This window comes from Medicago sativa, chromosome 6 (assembly GCF_051527215.1).
Source record: "Medicago sativa cultivar Bolivia chromosome 6, Bolivia_mono, whole genome shotgun sequence".
Classification (NCBI taxonomy): Eukaryota; Viridiplantae; Streptophyta; class Magnoliopsida; order Fabales; family Fabaceae; genus Medicago; species Medicago sativa.
In genome coordinates, this window is record NC_140754.1 from 67,103,183 (window position 1) to 67,120,769 (window position 17,587).

At 35.0% G+C, this 17,587-nt stretch overlaps 2 long non-coding RNA genes across 2 annotated transcripts; both read left to right on the forward strand.

Moving 5' to 3' along the window:
* The first annotated feature begins 1,162 nt into the window (after positions 1-1,162).
* Positions 1,163-3,793, forward strand: LOC146916482 (uncharacterized). The gene is made up of 3 exons (XR_015015080.1): positions 1,163-1,451; positions 1,854-1,928; positions 2,570-3,793. It is a non-coding gene; the product is annotated as an uncharacterized LOC146916482 (long non-coding RNA).
* A 1,349-nt stretch (positions 3,794-5,142) lies between these two features.
* On the forward strand, positions 5,143-10,198 carry LOC146916483 (uncharacterized). Its single transcript, XR_015013842.1, has 2 exons — positions 5,143-5,283; positions 9,907-10,198. It is a non-coding gene; the product is annotated as an uncharacterized LOC146916483 (long non-coding RNA).
* The last annotated feature ends 7,389 nt before the right edge of the window (positions 10,199-17,587 follow it).

Here is a 17,587-nt window from a genome sequence, read left to right on the forward strand (position 1 = left end):
ACAAAGATGTTTCTTGTATATTTTTCTTTATTATAATCTTTTTCTTATAATGTAAACAATATTAAATTACCAACTACATTAAGCACATTGTTTGTAAATAGTAGATCAAATATATAACAAAGAGTCAAACAAAGCACCATACAACAAAAACATCAACCACGAAAACTGCCAACAACTTAATCTACAAAACTTGGAAACTATTCCAAGTCTAACAAATAAAAGCATATCTTCCTCTCAATTCATATTACATGAACTGCCACATCAAATTGATTAAGACAACATGATATACCACACCAAAAGATACAAAAATACACCAAAAGCTTATCTTCCTATCAATCATATGAGCACAAATCTGCATGTTATAAAGAAAAAAGGTCCCCTAGAAATGCAACAAGTGTTTAATGCACAATCGTTCAAACTAAGTCGTTGAAATTTTACTTTATTCTACTATGATTTTAGGTATTGTGCATTTAACTTGCATGTTTTGTAATTTTAACTGTGTTTGATCTATATTTGTACGTTTGATGGAAAATATTTATAGGTATTTTATGTTGCATTTCTTTGAAAAAAAAAAGTTTTAAATCCAATAGAGGATTTAATTGGAACTTAGTTTGTGATCCAATTAGTTTGTAACTTTTGATTGGGAAAAATGACATATTTCTGACTTCTGATCTATTGCGAACAATTTGAACCTTGTAATTTCCAATTCACATGAAAAAACTTCACTTTAATTTGGCTGATTAGAAGATATGGTTTGATCAAATCAGAATGTAAAGACATCCCAACTTCGTTGGACTGTCTTCCATTCATTTTTTATGTCATTGGGGGGGGGGGGGTGGAGGGGGTTGAGAATGAGAAACTAAGGTTTATTGGGCCAATAGAGCAATTTCCTTGTATCTAACCTACATAGGCCCAAACCCATTATCCCTAAACCTAATGACACACATCTTCTCTTTTACTCATTGCATATAAAAGTGGTCGCATCCACAATATATTGATCCTTAATTTCTTCTTTGTAGTGCTTCTTCTTATTTATAATTTGTTTCTGTTCTCCAGTTTCTTTCGTAATTCTTTATACCATTTGTTTTTCTTTTCATGAGTTCTCTGAAATACTCAATCTATTAATCAACTTTTCAATATTTCATTGCCTTTTAAGTCCACAGATGGTTAATCCTTTGATTCGTTTGTCAAGTCCATAAAATATTAATCTAGTTGTCAATTTGTCCCCGATTTACAACTAATTGACGACAACAACAATCATTGATAGAATCCTAGATCTAATAGTTTAACCAGATCTACTACGCGTTTATTTTCTTCTCAAACTGTTCAGATTAGCCGATCTAGTTTGATTTTTGTAGTAATGGATGAAGGTAAATGTGTAGATGAGGAAGAAAATATTCATCAAATTACATTGGCATAAATCTCACAATCAAATCGACGAAATACCAAAGGTATCCATTAATAATATAAGTTAATCTCATTCATACTATATGAATATATCTGCATCGATTGATTTTTTGGATGTCCACTAAGGATGCATGATTATATACCATTTAATGCTTATTTTGCTTTACGTTCACTGTTAATTATAAGGTTGATTTGAGTTTATAGAATTAAATTGTTATTTTAAAAAAATAGTTTACGAGTAAAATTATTAGATCTAACATCATTGATTTATTGATCATCAAATTATATATTTTTTCCATGAGGACAAGATTCTTATTTTAATTTATCTCTTTTTTTTTGTACATGTTTTTGATTTCATAAAAAAAAAGAAAGACAATCCACATCAATCTTCTATTTTTCACCTTTGCAATTATGTGCATTAACTGATTCAATCATGTTTACTGCAGGCAGATTCATTATGGGAGAATGTCCAAGTGAACCACATGGACATGAGTTTTAAAGACAAGAGCACGATCCACAAGGTATTATTTAATCCAGTCAATTCCAAAGACACGTTTAACTTGTTAGCATTTGAGACCATTGACTTTTTACATAAAGTGTTCAATGGATCATCTGAGCTTTAGCGGCATAATTTATTGTCTGTTTCCATTGACTTTTTAATGTTTATTGAGGTAAATTGCATTAGTTTGCCTTAGTTTTACAAAATCAATGCAACTAGAGGGCATCTATGTTAGCTTTGCATGCGAAGTATTGTTTACTTTTTTTCCTGAGCCAAACAGTTGGTTGTCCTACTGAATGATGTTGTCTATGTATTCTCTCTATTACTGCAGTTTTATATTTGAAATTGATTTCCATATATTTCATACGTGTCTATTTTTGTGGTTATTGGTCATTATGAGCCATGGATTGAAATGACTTCAAACTGAACACGGTTATTATGGTGACATGCTATTTGATACTCTCTTACTGAAGCTTAACAGTAAAACTGCTAGCTTATAAAAACCTATGGTGTTTACGTAGGCACTAAAATGCTTTAAAATGTAACAACAAAATAAGTTTGTGAGCAGGGATAGCTTTTTATTTTACATTATGGATCACTTGATTATTTGTTGCATGTTATTGAATACGACTACGATATTCATAAATTATATTTCCTTTGCAGTTCTTTCCGAAGAAGTCTCCAAATAAAAATGAGATTGTGTTCACTACACCAAAAGGAGAGTAGATCCATACCAGGAGGCATATGGAGAAATAATTGAAAAAAACGGTGGCCCAAACATCACAGAATTTTATTGGGGCAATGACGAGACTCCAAGAAGATCATCTAGAATCATTGAGAAGGCCAAGGAAGTTCCTCTAATAGATCATGAAAGTGAGCCCCCTAAGAAACGAGGCAAAAAGTCAGTAGCTGATTTAAAAGCATCAAAACGGAAGATTGATGACAAGGAGCTAAAGGGTCTGAAGTTGTCCAAACTATAGATGAAGAAAAGATTGGAAAACCAACATAGGAGATGAAGAAAAGATGGTGAAATAGAGATTGGAATATTGGTCAAAGCTCCGAATAAGGAATATAATAAACACTTGGTTTCTATTTTCTGTCACTCTGATGTCGCCTTGAATTCAATCCGATGATGACTTTAGTCTTTGTTGTTTATATGATTGTTCATTAAACGGCGTCATCAGAGAGACAGAAGACAGAAACCAAGAGTTTATTCTAATCCTTATTCGAAGCTTCGAACCATCTTCCAATCTTTATTCCACCATCTTTTCTTCATCTCCTTTGCTGGTTTTCCATCTTTTCTTCATCTTTAGTCTGGACAACTTCAGACCCTTTAGCTCCTTGTCATCAATCTTCCGTTTTGATGCTTTTAAATCAGCTGCTGACTTTTTGCCCCGTTTCTTAGGGGGCACTCACATTCATGATCTACTAGAGGAACTGCCTTCGCATTCTCAATGATTCTAGATGGTCTTCTGGGAGTCTCGCCATTGCCCCAATAAAATTCTGTGATGTTTGGGCCACCGTTCTTTTTCAAATATTTCTCTAGATGCCTCATGGTATGGATCTCCTCTCTTGTTGGTGCAGTGAACACAATCACATTTTTATTTGGAGATTTCGTCGAAAAGAACTGTAAAGGAAATATAATTTATGAATATACCCGTATGCAATAACATGCAACAAATAATCAAGTGATCCATAATGTAAAAAAAGGAGCTATCCCTACTCCAAAAACTCTAAGATGTAAGTTAGCAAGCTACACCCACTAGGTTTTGACCAAAAAATCACTTTGTCCTTATTCAAACCAATTTAAAAAAAAGGGTAGTTTTGTAAGTTTCATTAAATTAGTTAAGAAAATAATAATTATTAAAACATTCGTTATGGTATAAAAACATTGGCAAACAGTTCCTTTTTATTTTTGTTCCCTGCCCTGTAGTTTTTTCTTCTTTCTTAAGTACAGTATTTTTTTATTCACCCTATTTGCACTGTGATTTAACAACAATCCATATCTAAGTAATCTTTTTTTCCCTAAAAAAAGTAGACCTTATTTTTTTAACTGTAATTACACCTTGTGTTGTTATTATTATTTTTTTATTTGTGTTATATTTTTTTTGAACATATCAAAATGGAATATATTGCTCAAAAGCAGTGATTCACCCTACACAAGGTGTGCTAAAAGTGATGAATCACTCAAAGTCTGTTACAAACCACAAACACCTAAAAAAAGATGCTCCCACCAAAGGGAAAAAAATTAAACAAATTACATGACACCCATACAAAGGAGTGGGTGTCTCCACTAATCATGAAAGCCAAACGTAATAGGAACAATGTTCGAAGAGAGCCATAAAAAGGAATTCAACTTCACTTTTTCAACAATACTGAGAGGATTGATAACCGCATTTTTAAAGACACAGTTGTTTCTCTCCTTCCAAATTGCCCAAATACAAGCAAGGCAAATAACCTTGAGATAAAAATGAGAAGGTCGCGGTAAGCCCTCCAAGTGAATAAACTGGAAAAAAAACGGTCATTTACCAAGCCAGGAAAAACACAAGGTATACCAATCCAATGACAGACTGAATACCAGACACTCCCAAATAAGTCACATCCAATGAAAAGATGATCCGCCATCTCAGAGGAACCACATCCACCAACACATATATTGTCGATAGGTTGGAGAACATGACGACGCACCAAATTTGATGTAGTCGGAATTCCATCTTGAAGGAGACGCCAAGCAAACAGTGATACTTTAGAAGGTACTAATTTGTGCCACACATCATTAAGTAAACCATCAGCCACATGATCATCTATAGTGGTTAGTGTAACAACCCGATTTTTGTTAGATTTATTTTATTATTTATTTATATGTTTTTATATGTTTTTATATGGGCTTGTGTGTGATTATTTATCATTGGGTGCATTTTAATAGGTTTTAGTGCAAAACGGGTATTTTGGTCATTTTGTGATTAAGGGTAATTTAGTAATTTCATGGTGAGGATTATTTTTAGTGTTTTAAGTTTGAACCATTATTTTACTAAGTTACTAGTGTGGTAATTAGTTGTGAGCCGGTAAGTGATCGTTATTATTATTTTACCGTTAAGTGAGTAGAAACATTTTTGAATTAGTTATGGGTGTGTTGAGCCCATTAAGACATTAAGGGTTAAGCCCAATAGTAGTGAGCCTATTTAAACTTTAGTCTTTGAGAAAATTAGGTCACCTAGTATCATTTATTCATTTCATAAAAATTTTGAGAGGGGCAGAGAGAGAAAGTTCAAGAGAAGGAGCAAAAGAGTTAGGAGGGAGAAAGCTTGAAGAACCAAGAGGTGATAGAGATTATAGGAGCAAAATTGAAGCTTTTGTTAGGATTATTGCTTATTGAGGTAAGGGGGCTAGCTTTCATTCATAATCTTTTGTATAATCTCTTTTTCTACTTCTACCCATAAGTGCTTATTTGTATAAAGTGATTATTGTGGATTTAATTGGTGAAATTCGTGCTTATGTTTTGATGCAATGTTTGGGTATGTGAATTTGATGTTAATTAAGTTGTTGATGATGAAATTACATGCTCAAGATGTGTATATATGTATACTTTGTGTTTTCACTCAAAATTGATGAAATATAATGTTTTTGATGAATTCATGATTGGTTGTTGATGTTGTTGTTATGAGATGTTGTTGTTGATGATTCATGCCATGGGTAATCATAATCATAGAGCTTTCTATGAACTTGTGTTGTTCTTGAGAACTTTTATGAAAAATGGGTCAAAATGTGATTTTTGTTGAAATGATGTTTTGGTTCAAGTTTTATATGGTTTTGAGTCCCTTTTGATGTGTATAAATGTTTAGACAAACTGTGGGATCAAATTTGGGCTTAGGGGATTCAAAATTGGGATTTTGGGGTGAAAAATAGAGTTTTCCCGAGAGCTACCTGTCATAACTCGCAATGACGAGTGAATTTACTCGCCGGGGCGAGTTTCTCTCTGACAGCATGTCCTATTTTGCGTTCTTGCGTCTTTTTCACACATTTCTGTTTTGAATTGGCCTTTGGTGTAAACATGAAAGTGTTAGATAATTGTGTTAGCTTTCCAGCGCCTTTGGTTTGACTTAAAAATGATTTTTAGATTTTGATTTATGATGAAAACACTCCAATGAGGTCTTGGTGAAATTTTATGAAAATTCCGCATAAATATTTCTAAGTCAACCCAAAACTTATGGTTTGTTTCCAAACTTCAAAACTTGAATGTGAGGAGTTCAATTAAGGTATTTAAGAGTGTTTAACCTATGATATGATGGATCTAACTCGGTTTTGTTTTGAAGATAAATTGATTTTCCAATATGAGAGAAACGATACGAACTTTACAAAACTTTGATCTAACTCGGTTTTGTTGGTGAATACATATATGTTAATTGATTGTGATATTGTCGGTGAATGCATATATGTTAAGTGATGGTGATTTTGTTGGTGATTGCATATATGCTAAATGATTGATGATGATGTGGTGATGACTCTTAATAGAATTATGATTTGATTGATTGTGTGGACGTAAATACTTGATAATGCAATTGTTGTTAAAGTCGATCAATATAGATGGAGGTTATCCTATATATTGTTGTTGAATATTTATGAGGTGATTTTGCGTTGTCGAGTCTTTGCTTGTATGTCCATGCATCATAGTCATGTTGAGTCTTGATGTTGTAAAAGAGGGTTACTCTTTTACTTCGGTCATAATGTAAGACGAGCGTGAAATCTTACATATGATGTTTTTGTTGCATCATGGGTTACGACCTTGAGGTTACTTGGTACCACATGCATATATGTGTCGGGAATAGGCGCATAGCATAATTGACATGAGTATTAATTGTTTACATGTGAATGATGCTTGTTTGATGATAAGTGTGTTTGATGAATACATACCTATGACATTTGGATTTGAATGGTTGATGAATTGTGTCATAATTGAATATGTGACTTGATGAATTTGTGCATTGGTGAAATTGGTGAATGTTGTGATTGTGTAGATTGGTGTATGTCATACCCCAATTTTTGACCCAAGATATCACAGACACGTGTCCTTTGACTCCGATCAGTCTTTGCCTTTTCAGTGAAAATTTCGGCAGAGAGGTATTTTAAAATACCTCATATTTTGGTTCCGAGTCGGGCCCTCTTCTCTCAATTTTTAATTATTATTACTTTTATTTATTTTTATTTATTTATTTATTTATTTATTATTATTATTATTATTATTATTTTCGTTATTATTATTATTATTATTATTATTTATTTATTTTAAAGTCCAAAATTTGTCCAAAAATATCCAAATCCAGCACCAAGCAGCTGTCATGTTCCCTAAAGCAATTTCTGTCGCCCCCTTGTTCAGACATAATGTCTCAATCCAAGTTCTATAAATACAGACCAGCAGCACACAACAGAGGGGAGGAGATTTTTTCGACACAAAATTTCTCACACAACTTTTCCAGCAATAAACACAAACAAAAAATAGCAATAACATATAGACAATTTTCGTCCCAAACCACAAACCATCATCATCAATCTCAAGCATATCACAAAATCTATTTCACTAAACATAACCACATCAAAACCGTGAACATCATACATAACCACAAAGTCCAAAATTATCTCAAATCCACAAATCAAACCGCAAGGCAACACAGTCACGTAACCCACTTCACAACAAAGCGTCAACACAACCTTAAACCACTTTCAAAAAAAAAACCAATCAACCCGTATCACAACAACACCAAACTATACCAAACCGACCACAAATCGACATCCGAAATCAAAGGTAGCTTATTTTGCTTAAAACTTTTTAGATCTAGATTTTTGAAAACCGTAAGTTTGAGGATTTTTGAGGCTAAAATCGGAAATAGAAGGTAGAAAGAAGAGGATAGCGATAAAAAGAGAACAAAAAGAAATAAAAAAAAAGGAGTGATTTTTACTCCGGTGCGGCGGCGCCACCGCGAGGGCTCGCCGGCCACCGCACCGGGAACCCACCCCACCACCATCTCCCATCGGAGAAAGAAAAAGGAACGAAGAGAGAGAAGAGAGGATTTGAGGGAAGAATAAGAGAAGAAAGAGAAAGGAGAAGTGAAAAATGAAATTTTTTATGACCCATGTCCTTTATATAGATGCTCCTTTTGGGTCGACCCATGGTCCGACCCATTAAACCGACCCATTGGGTTTCCCAACCCAAGCCCAGCGCCCTTCTCCCTTTTTGCAAGCCCAATTCAGTTTTCTTCTATTCTGCACTCCTTTTCTATTATCTGCACCCCCTGCATCGCATTTTATTTTATTCGTCGCATTTCAATTCCGTTTATCGTCTTATTTTTCTTGTTCATGCACTTCAATTCCGTTTATCGTTTTATTTTTTCTTGCTCATGCATTCGTTTATTCGTCTAATCTCTTTTATTTTCTTCTCATGCATTTTTAATTCGTTTAATCTCTTTTATTTTTCTTCTCATGCATATTTAGTTTATTTTCGCATTACATTCCATTATCTACTATTATCATATGCATATTTAAATTTTGCCATTAAATACACACTTCAATCCAGAGTGCTCTGGTCCTAAATTAACTATTAATATTATATTATTCTCCAGAACGCTCTGGTCCTAAATTAACTGTTAATATTATATTATTCTCCAGAACAATCTGGTCCTTGTTAATTAAATTAATCCAGAGTGCTCTGGTCCTAAATCAATTGTTAAATATTTCTGCTTATATAATCATTCTCCAGAGTACTCTGGTCCGTGTTAAAATAACCTTATATTTCAGCTTAACATTATTTTTCTCATTCTGCTTATATAATTTGCATATCATTATTCAAAATAACAAAAACATTCAAATATATCAAAATCACAAAAATATTTTATAAACAAACCTTGATCCTAAATCAAGCGATCGTCTTTTCATTTTATTTTCTTAATCAAATCATCAATCAATTTAATTCTACTTTGAGTCATCTTTCTTTCAATATACAAAAATACAAACAAATTCCAACTTGCCATTTGGCTTTTCATTTTAAAACCTTTTTTTCAAAAACTATTAAAAAAACACTCAACCAATCAAACGTCAATTTCTACCCCGAACTACGAGGTTTTGATCCCTCACGGGTACGTAGGCAAGGGACACGCGTCCTTCCAAATCAATAAAAATGTAGATAATTTAGGTCTTTATTTTCTTTTATCATTATAAATTCCATTTTTTTAAAGCAAGCAAGTTTATAGCACAAAAGTTAAATTAAATCGAAAGGTTCTCGTAGAGTACTACGAATATTTAGGGTGCTTAACACCTTCCCTAAATATAACCAACCCCCGAACCCTTAATCCCTAAAAACGTGGTATTTGAACCTTTTTCCACTTTCTTTTTGAAAAGAATTAAATGTTCAGTCGTGAAATCAAAAGCGGGTCGAACGCCGATCAAACGGCATTTTGACAGTCCGAAAAATGACGCGACAGTGTATATGTACATTGGTGGATTTTGTTGATGGTTGTGAATAATTGAACTATACTCAAATTGCATGTCTTACTTTCTTGTGCTTAATTATACACCTTGGTGAATCTACTTGATGATAATTATTTTGGTAATGGAAATATATATATATATATATATATATATATATATATATATATGATGTAGTGATTCTCTGATAATGATAATTGCATGCTTATAACTTTGAAATGATTAATTGTACTTGTTGAGTTAAATATGCTAAGTGAAGAATAAGGTGAGTAATCCTTTCGTTGATTGATGTTGATAAATGATGAGCTTATGTCGATGACTTGTTTAGAGATTGAATATGTTTGCTAAGCAATGTTGGTAAAGTAATAGCTTGAGGTGTATGAAATGGGGGATAATATTCATGTGGTGTTAATAATCTAGGAGGGATGGGTATGTATATGTGTTACGCATGAAATCCTTGAATGTTTATTATTATTTATGTTGATTATGATTGATGTGAAGCTAACCTCCAGTGGTTTTGACAGCCTACTTGTTTGTATGAATGGGTAGACGGAGTGCAGGAGTAGTTTGCTTGGTGAGTGCTTGGATAGCGGGGGCTATCTCCGTTATCGGTCTTTGGAGTCTTAGACTAGGCTCTGATCTAGGATGTCTGTCTTTATGATTATTCTAGATTGATTATGCTGGATTTATGTTATGGAGATTTTGCCCATTTGTCGGATTTTGGAGATTTTATTTATGGATGTATATTGTTCTTATGACATGTATGTATACTTGGTGATGTATGATTTATATCCGCTGCGACTGTTGAGAAATTTTTTATATGCATGTTGTTTGAATTTTGATGTGAAGACGTAGCGTCTATTTCTTGAATATTTATATTATTCGCGTGTATTATCGCTTTATAGAAATAGGGGGTTACAGTTAGATAACGATAAATCCCACTAACCGATTAGCCATGGATCAGATCAAGCAACCACCGCCATTGGTCCTGAATATTTTCCTGAAACACAACGTTATTTAACAGAGAAGCACACTCCCTTACACTCTCCTCCTCCCACGCCAACAATCGATGCCTCCACACCCACCCATTACCGCCTTTCTCCCACCCCACTCTCGCCATCTCCTCCACTGAACAATCCTTATTAACTGATAACTCAAAAAGACGACTGAACTGAAGATTTAATGGAACTCCACCCAGTCAGTTACCGGTCCAAAAGAATGTTTTACTCCCATTTCCTACCACCCGCCTAATATTGTTATCGAACCAACCTCCAACAGCCGTCCCACTCCCTTCCCTCACATTACATATCATCCTCCACCACCTAGAAGCATTTCTATCTCCTACCTTAATTCGGCCACCAACCTCTCCATATTGTGCCTTTAAGACACGATACCACAACCCTTCCTTATCAACCATCAACCTCCAACACCACTTCCCTAGTAGGGACATTATGATACATTGGTAAAATAAAATCATAGTTCAATGTTTTAAGTGAGTGTAAATTAGTAAGATTAGTGTAAACAATTTGGTAAAATTTATAAAAATGCGAATTTACACGTTAATGATTTTAGATGGATGTAGCTTGCTAATTTACGCCTTAGTGTTTTTTGGTGAGTGTAAAGTATCAACCCAAGCTAAACCACTTTAGATGATCCATTGAACTTTATGTAAAAAATCAATGGTCTCAAATGCTAAGAAGCTAAACGTGTCTTTGGAATTGACTGGATTCAATAATACCTCGTGGATCATGCTCCTATCTTTGTGGTTCACTTGGAGATTCTCCCATAATTAATGCACATAATTGCAATGGTGAAAAATAGAAGATTGATGTGGATTGCCGTTCCTTTTTTTTTTTAATGAAATCAAGAACATGTACAAAAAAAAAAGAGATAAATTAAAATAAGAATCTTGTCCTCATGAAAAAAAAAAAAATTTGATGAACTAATAAATCAACGATGTTAGATCTAATAATTTTACTCGTAAACTATTTATTTAAAATAACAATTTAATTCTATAAACTCAAATCAACCTTATAATTAACAGTGAATGTAAAGCAAAATAAGCATTAAAGGGTATATAATCATGCATCCTTAGTGGACATCTAAAAAATCAGGCGATGCAGATATATTCATATAGTATGAATGAGATAAACTTATATTATTGATAGATACCTTTGGTATTTCGTCGATTTGATTGTGAGATTTATGTCAATTTGATTTGATGAATATTTTCTTCCTCATCTACACATTTACCTTCATCCATTATTGCAACAATCAAACTAGATCGGCTAATCTGAACAATTTGATGAATATTTTTGTGCTGCATAGAGGACGACACTTATAACGGCCACATCTACATTTTTTTTAGAAATATGTATTTTCTTGAGATCTTAAACAAAAAACTCTGATTTTCTTCTTACAGTTATTACAATTTCTATAATCTAATGTCATATCAAGCACGGTTCCTCATTAATTATTTGTGAAATTTGAGTATTACAAGCATTTAAAACCTGCATAAATGTATATAGATTCCATAAAGACTTGTACTAGCTGAAGAGCACACATAACTCCGACAGGTGAACAAGAGAATGGTACTGTACGCCATTATTGGCATGTTCTAAAGGATGATGATTAGGGGTGTACATGGGTTGGGTCAACCCAAAAAACCCGTCAAACCCACCCAAAAAACCCAAAAAAGTAGGTTGGGTTGGGTGGTTGGGTGGATATGGTTTTAAAAAATGAAAACCCATAAAAATTAACGGGTTTTTGGTAAAACCAGACACACACCCAATAAACCCACTTATCCAATAATGTCCATATATTTATTTTCATTTTAATTTTCATAGGGAGGAAGGAAAATAACAAAGGTTTTGGTTATAAATCAAGTCTAATTTCTAAAATTGACACAACACATCCTCTATATTGAAAATCAAAACATATTAGAGTTACAAATTATGATGTTGCACTTTTTAGTTATTTTGATGTTAAAAAAATTTTACGTCTTCCAACTTTAGTTTGTAGCAAGTATTTTATGATGAAATTTGTTATTTAATATTATAACTTATTATTTTATAACGTTAAAATATAGTGAAATAAGTTACACAATTTTTTTAAGAAAATCAAAAGTTGAGTAATTTTTATGAGGAAAAATATGAGGACGTGTCATTTAGTCATTTAATATTAACAAAAAAAACAAAAAAACAATTTGGGTAACCCACTACCCAACCAAACCAAACCGGAAACTAGTGGGTTTGCCCAAACCCACCCATTAAAATAACGGGTGTACATTTTACCTCACCAAAATCGGAGTATCCTATATGGTTCGGGTCTTGGGTTTGGTCAAACCTAACCTATATGGTTCGGGTCTTGGGTTTGGTCAAACCTAACCCAAACCCACCCACGTACACCCCTAATGATGATGTAAAATCCTTGTTTTTGACGGTCAAGGGATAAGAAGGTTCAATCTATTTGTATGTACGGCAACATTGGACTGCCTGTACTCAATTTATATTTTATGTACTATTTCTTTATCTTGTATTTTATTTAATTTTAATTGTGTTAGTTCTTAATGTATGTTTTATAGGGAAAATATGGTTACTTTATGTTTCATTCATAGTTTTGAAAACCGGACCGGACCGGCCGGTCCGACCGGTTCGACCGTGAATCGATGGGGTAACCGGTTTGAGCAACATATTGGATCGGTTATGCTGTCAGATCGGCGTGAACTGGTGGGAACCGGCCAAACTCGGAGTAAACCGGTGAACCGGCGGTGTCAATCCATACAAAACCACGCTTCTCTGTATTTTTCAAAAAAATCTCAAAATTGGCAAGCGACCAACACCTCCAAAGATAGACTCTCTAGCCAATACACCACAAGTTTTTTTGTGATTAGTTTTGCCTTTTGTCTATTATATATTAACGTTCCCTCTTCCCCATGACAAAGAAACTTGCTCACATGATTGAAGTTGTTAATTAACTGTTAATTTAAATTATAATATATTGTTAATGATCCTAATTTATTATATTTAGATTTTTTTTAATATTGTTGTTTCTCTCTAATTATAATTTTTTTTAATATAGTGGTTAATTTTGATAATTTTGTCAATTGGTAGGTTTTATTATTATTTTTTATATTTTTTGAGATTGAGTGATCTAATTTAATCGGATCCAACTCAGTGTAATACAATAACACATTTTTTTATTGTGACTGGGTTATACATCCGAGTTATCCGGTTTAATCCGATCCAGTCATGCGGTTCAACCAACGACCCAGTGGTTGAACCAATGAACCAGTGACCCAACGACCTTACCGAGTCGACGACCGGTCCGATTTTTAAAACCATGGTTTCATTTCATTGAAAAAATGTTTTAAATCTGATGCATGATTGAATCAGAACTCGGCTTCTAATCGATTTGGTTTGTAACATTTTGATTGAGAATATTATTGGATTTTAGGGGCCCCATGAGCAATTAAGGGGACCAATAGAAGATGGACTTTGAATTAGTTTCTAACTTACATCGGTTCAAGCTCATTATCCCTAAACCTAATGATACACTTCTCTTTTTCTACTCTATGCATATAAAATGGCCGCATCCACAATATCGTTCTCCCTAATTTCTTCTTATTCTTCTTTGTAGTGTTTCATCTTTATTTCTACTTTGTTTTTGTTTTTTTTTTTTAACAAACTAAAATGATATATTATATAAACAAAGTGGATTGCCCCGCACAAGGCATGCAAAAAGCAAACCACTCAAAAGTATTTACAGTAACAATGTGTCAAACAAGAAACGACACTAGCACCAACCAAAACAGAGAAAAAACTACAAGTGGACACCCATACAAAGAAGAGGGTTGCTCCACCAGTCATGGTAACTGTAACTAAATAGCCCTTGTTTTGATTTTAACCATAAGAAAGAATTTAGTTACACCTTTGCCATTAGAATTGAAAAGTCAGAAGCCGTATTTTGGAATACACGGTCATTCCTTTCCTTCCATAAAACCCAAACAGAAACACACCAAATTATCCAAAAGAAGAGATGTGTTGATCTAGGCAAACCCGCATAATTTGTAACCTGAATAAAGTGTTGACGGATATCACCTAAAGATACAAATCAATACCCAACAAAGACCAGACATGATGCCAAAGAGAATTAAATATATCACAACATAAGAACAGATGATTTGCTGATTCCAAATGTCCACACCCTGACACACAACCCGCACCATCAATAGGAAGAACTCGTCTTCGCACCAAATTTTCCTTTGTGGGAAGTCTGTCACGAAGAAGGCGCCACACCATAATAGACACCTTTAATGGAATTTGTTTATGCCAGATGTCATCGACATGGGACCAGTCCACGAACTCTCCATCATCAGTGAGGAATCGATAAGCTCCCCGTGCCGTATATCCTTGAGAAGGATCCAACAACCAACGCCAAGTGTCAATGCTATTATCCTGCAAAACAATATTATGTAATAACATAGAACACTCCCTCACTTCCTCCTCCTCCCATGATAGTAACCAACGACGCCACAGACACTCCCACCCTTCAGCTGCCCCCAAAACCCTCAACATCTCCTCCACCGAACACTCCTTATTGATAGACAAAGCAAATAGACGGGGAAATTTTAACTTCAGAGGTATTTCCCCCGTCCAAATATCATGCCAAAATAAAGCTCTCTTACCGTCACCAACCACCCTCCGAGTATTATTTTCAAACCAACTCCCCACACCCTCTCCAATCCCTTCTCTAATCCTACACAAAGACCGCCACCATACTGAACTATGCCTACCACCCTCTTTTAACCGCCCCCCTCCTCACCGTAACGGGCTTTCAGAACGCGGTACCATAGCCCCTCCTTATCAACCAACATCCTCCAACACCATTTACCCAACAAAGATAAATTAAAAGCACCAACCCTCCTAACCCCCAACCCCCCATCCTCCTTTGGAGTGAAAATCGACTCCCAATTAATCCAAGCAATTTTTCCATCATCCTCACAACCCCCCCAGAAAAAAATTAAAACAAGATTCAATAGAAGAAATTATACCTGCAGGGGCTTTGAAAAAGGAAAGAAAGTAAACCAGCAGAGATAATAGAACAACTTTGAGGAGAACCAGACGACCTCCGAAAGACAGAAATCTATGATTCCACGACGACAGGCGCGAAGCAATGCGATCGACAACAGGTTTCCAAAAGGAAAATTTCCGAGAATCACCACCAATAGGCAAACCCAAATACACAAAAGGAATGATCCCCCTACGACAATTCATCACCGATGCCGCTTCGGACAACCAAGAATCAGAAATATTTACTCCCGTCAACATACTTTTATTAAAATTGACCTTAAGGCCCGAAATATTCTCAAACAAGAGCAACACTGCTCGCATAGTACGCACATTCTGCCAACTCTTTTCACCAATAATGAGGGTGTCATCGGCAAACTGCAAATGAGTCAAACGAAGGTCTCCAACTTGCCCAACACGATACCCACTATACAATTGCATCCCCACAACAGCCTGCATAAGTACATTAAATCCTTCGGCAGCCAATAAAAAAAGAAATGGCGACAAAGGATCTCCCTGACGAAGACCCCGCTGAATAGGACACTCCTCTGTTGGACTACCATTCACTAACACTGACGATGTTGCCTTACCGACACATTCGTAAATCCACTTCCGCCAGATAGTTGGGAAATTCATACTAGCCATAACCGAGTCTAGATACTTTTAATCAATGGAATCATACGCTTTTTCGAAGTCAACTTTGAACAAGAGCAACTCCTTATTAAAACGTCTCGCTTCATCAACCGCCTCATTTGCAATTAAAATACCATCTAAAATTTGTTTCCCTTTAATGAAAGCTGATTGGGACTCAGAGACAACCCTACCCACAACTGAGCGGAGCCTATTAGCAAGGACTTTAGCTAGAACCTTATACAAACATCCAACTAAAGAAATAGGCCGGAAATCATTTATCCGTTGCGGGCTATTCACCTTAGGAATTAAATTAATAAAAGTGGAATTCAAACCTTTTGTCAATTTTCCGTTTCGATGAAACTCCCCCAAAAATCGCTGAAAATCATCCTTTACCAAGTCCCAAAATTCTTTAATAAAACCAAAGCTGACACCATCTGGACCCGGGCTCTTATAACTTTCACAATCCCAGACTGCCTGCTTGACTTCCTCAGGAGAAAAAGGTTTTGTTAAATTCCCAGCCTCGCCAAAAGTTAACTTGCGGAATTGAAGACTCCCTATAGCTGGCCGAATGGCATCTATAACCTTAAAATGAGTCGCAAAATGATGAAAGACAGTTGCGCGAATATTATTCACCCCTTCAACACAAACACCATCGACATTCACTACATTAATAGCATTTTGATGTCTACGACTTGACATACACCCATGAAAATATTTGGAATTTGCATCCCCTTCCCGCAGCCAATTCATTCTAGATTTTTGCCAGTTAATACTATTCTGAATCTGAGCCAAAGAGTGTAATTGAACAGATAAATCACGAAGCTCCTTGACCTCTTCTTCTACCAACGCTGACGACTCACCCCTTTCATCCAACTGTGACATTTTATTTTTTACCTCCGACATCCTTCCATCCAAGTTCTGAAAGTGTTTACTATGCCATTCCTTCAAACTAGCTTTCATCATTTTCAACTTCTGTTTTAAAACAAAACCACCCCATCCTTGACAAGTAAAAGTTCCCCAAGTTGCACGAACAAAGTTTGAATAACCAGGATAATCTGACCAACGTTTAAGCATCCGCATCGGTCTTGGGCCCCAATTCACTTCATCAATATAAAGCATTACTGGAACATGACCAGAAAGGCCCCGTTGATAAGCGACCTGTACACAATTAGGCCACTTCTCACACCACTTATTAGGCAATAAAAACCTGTCCAATCTACTCATAGACACACCATCGCCACGATACCAAGTGAACAACCGACCACAAATAGGCAAATCAATCAATAAACTATCATGAATAAAACTGTTAAAGATGTCTGCGTCTCCCTGTCTGAAAATTGTAGCTCTACCCTTCCTCTCATTGACACTACGAACTGAATTAAAATCTCCACACACACATAAACAACAGTCACCATTATTAGTAACCAGAATATGCAACCGATCCCACAACTGCTTCTTCGCCGACAAATCGCAAGGAGCATACACATTACAAACCATGAAGTCT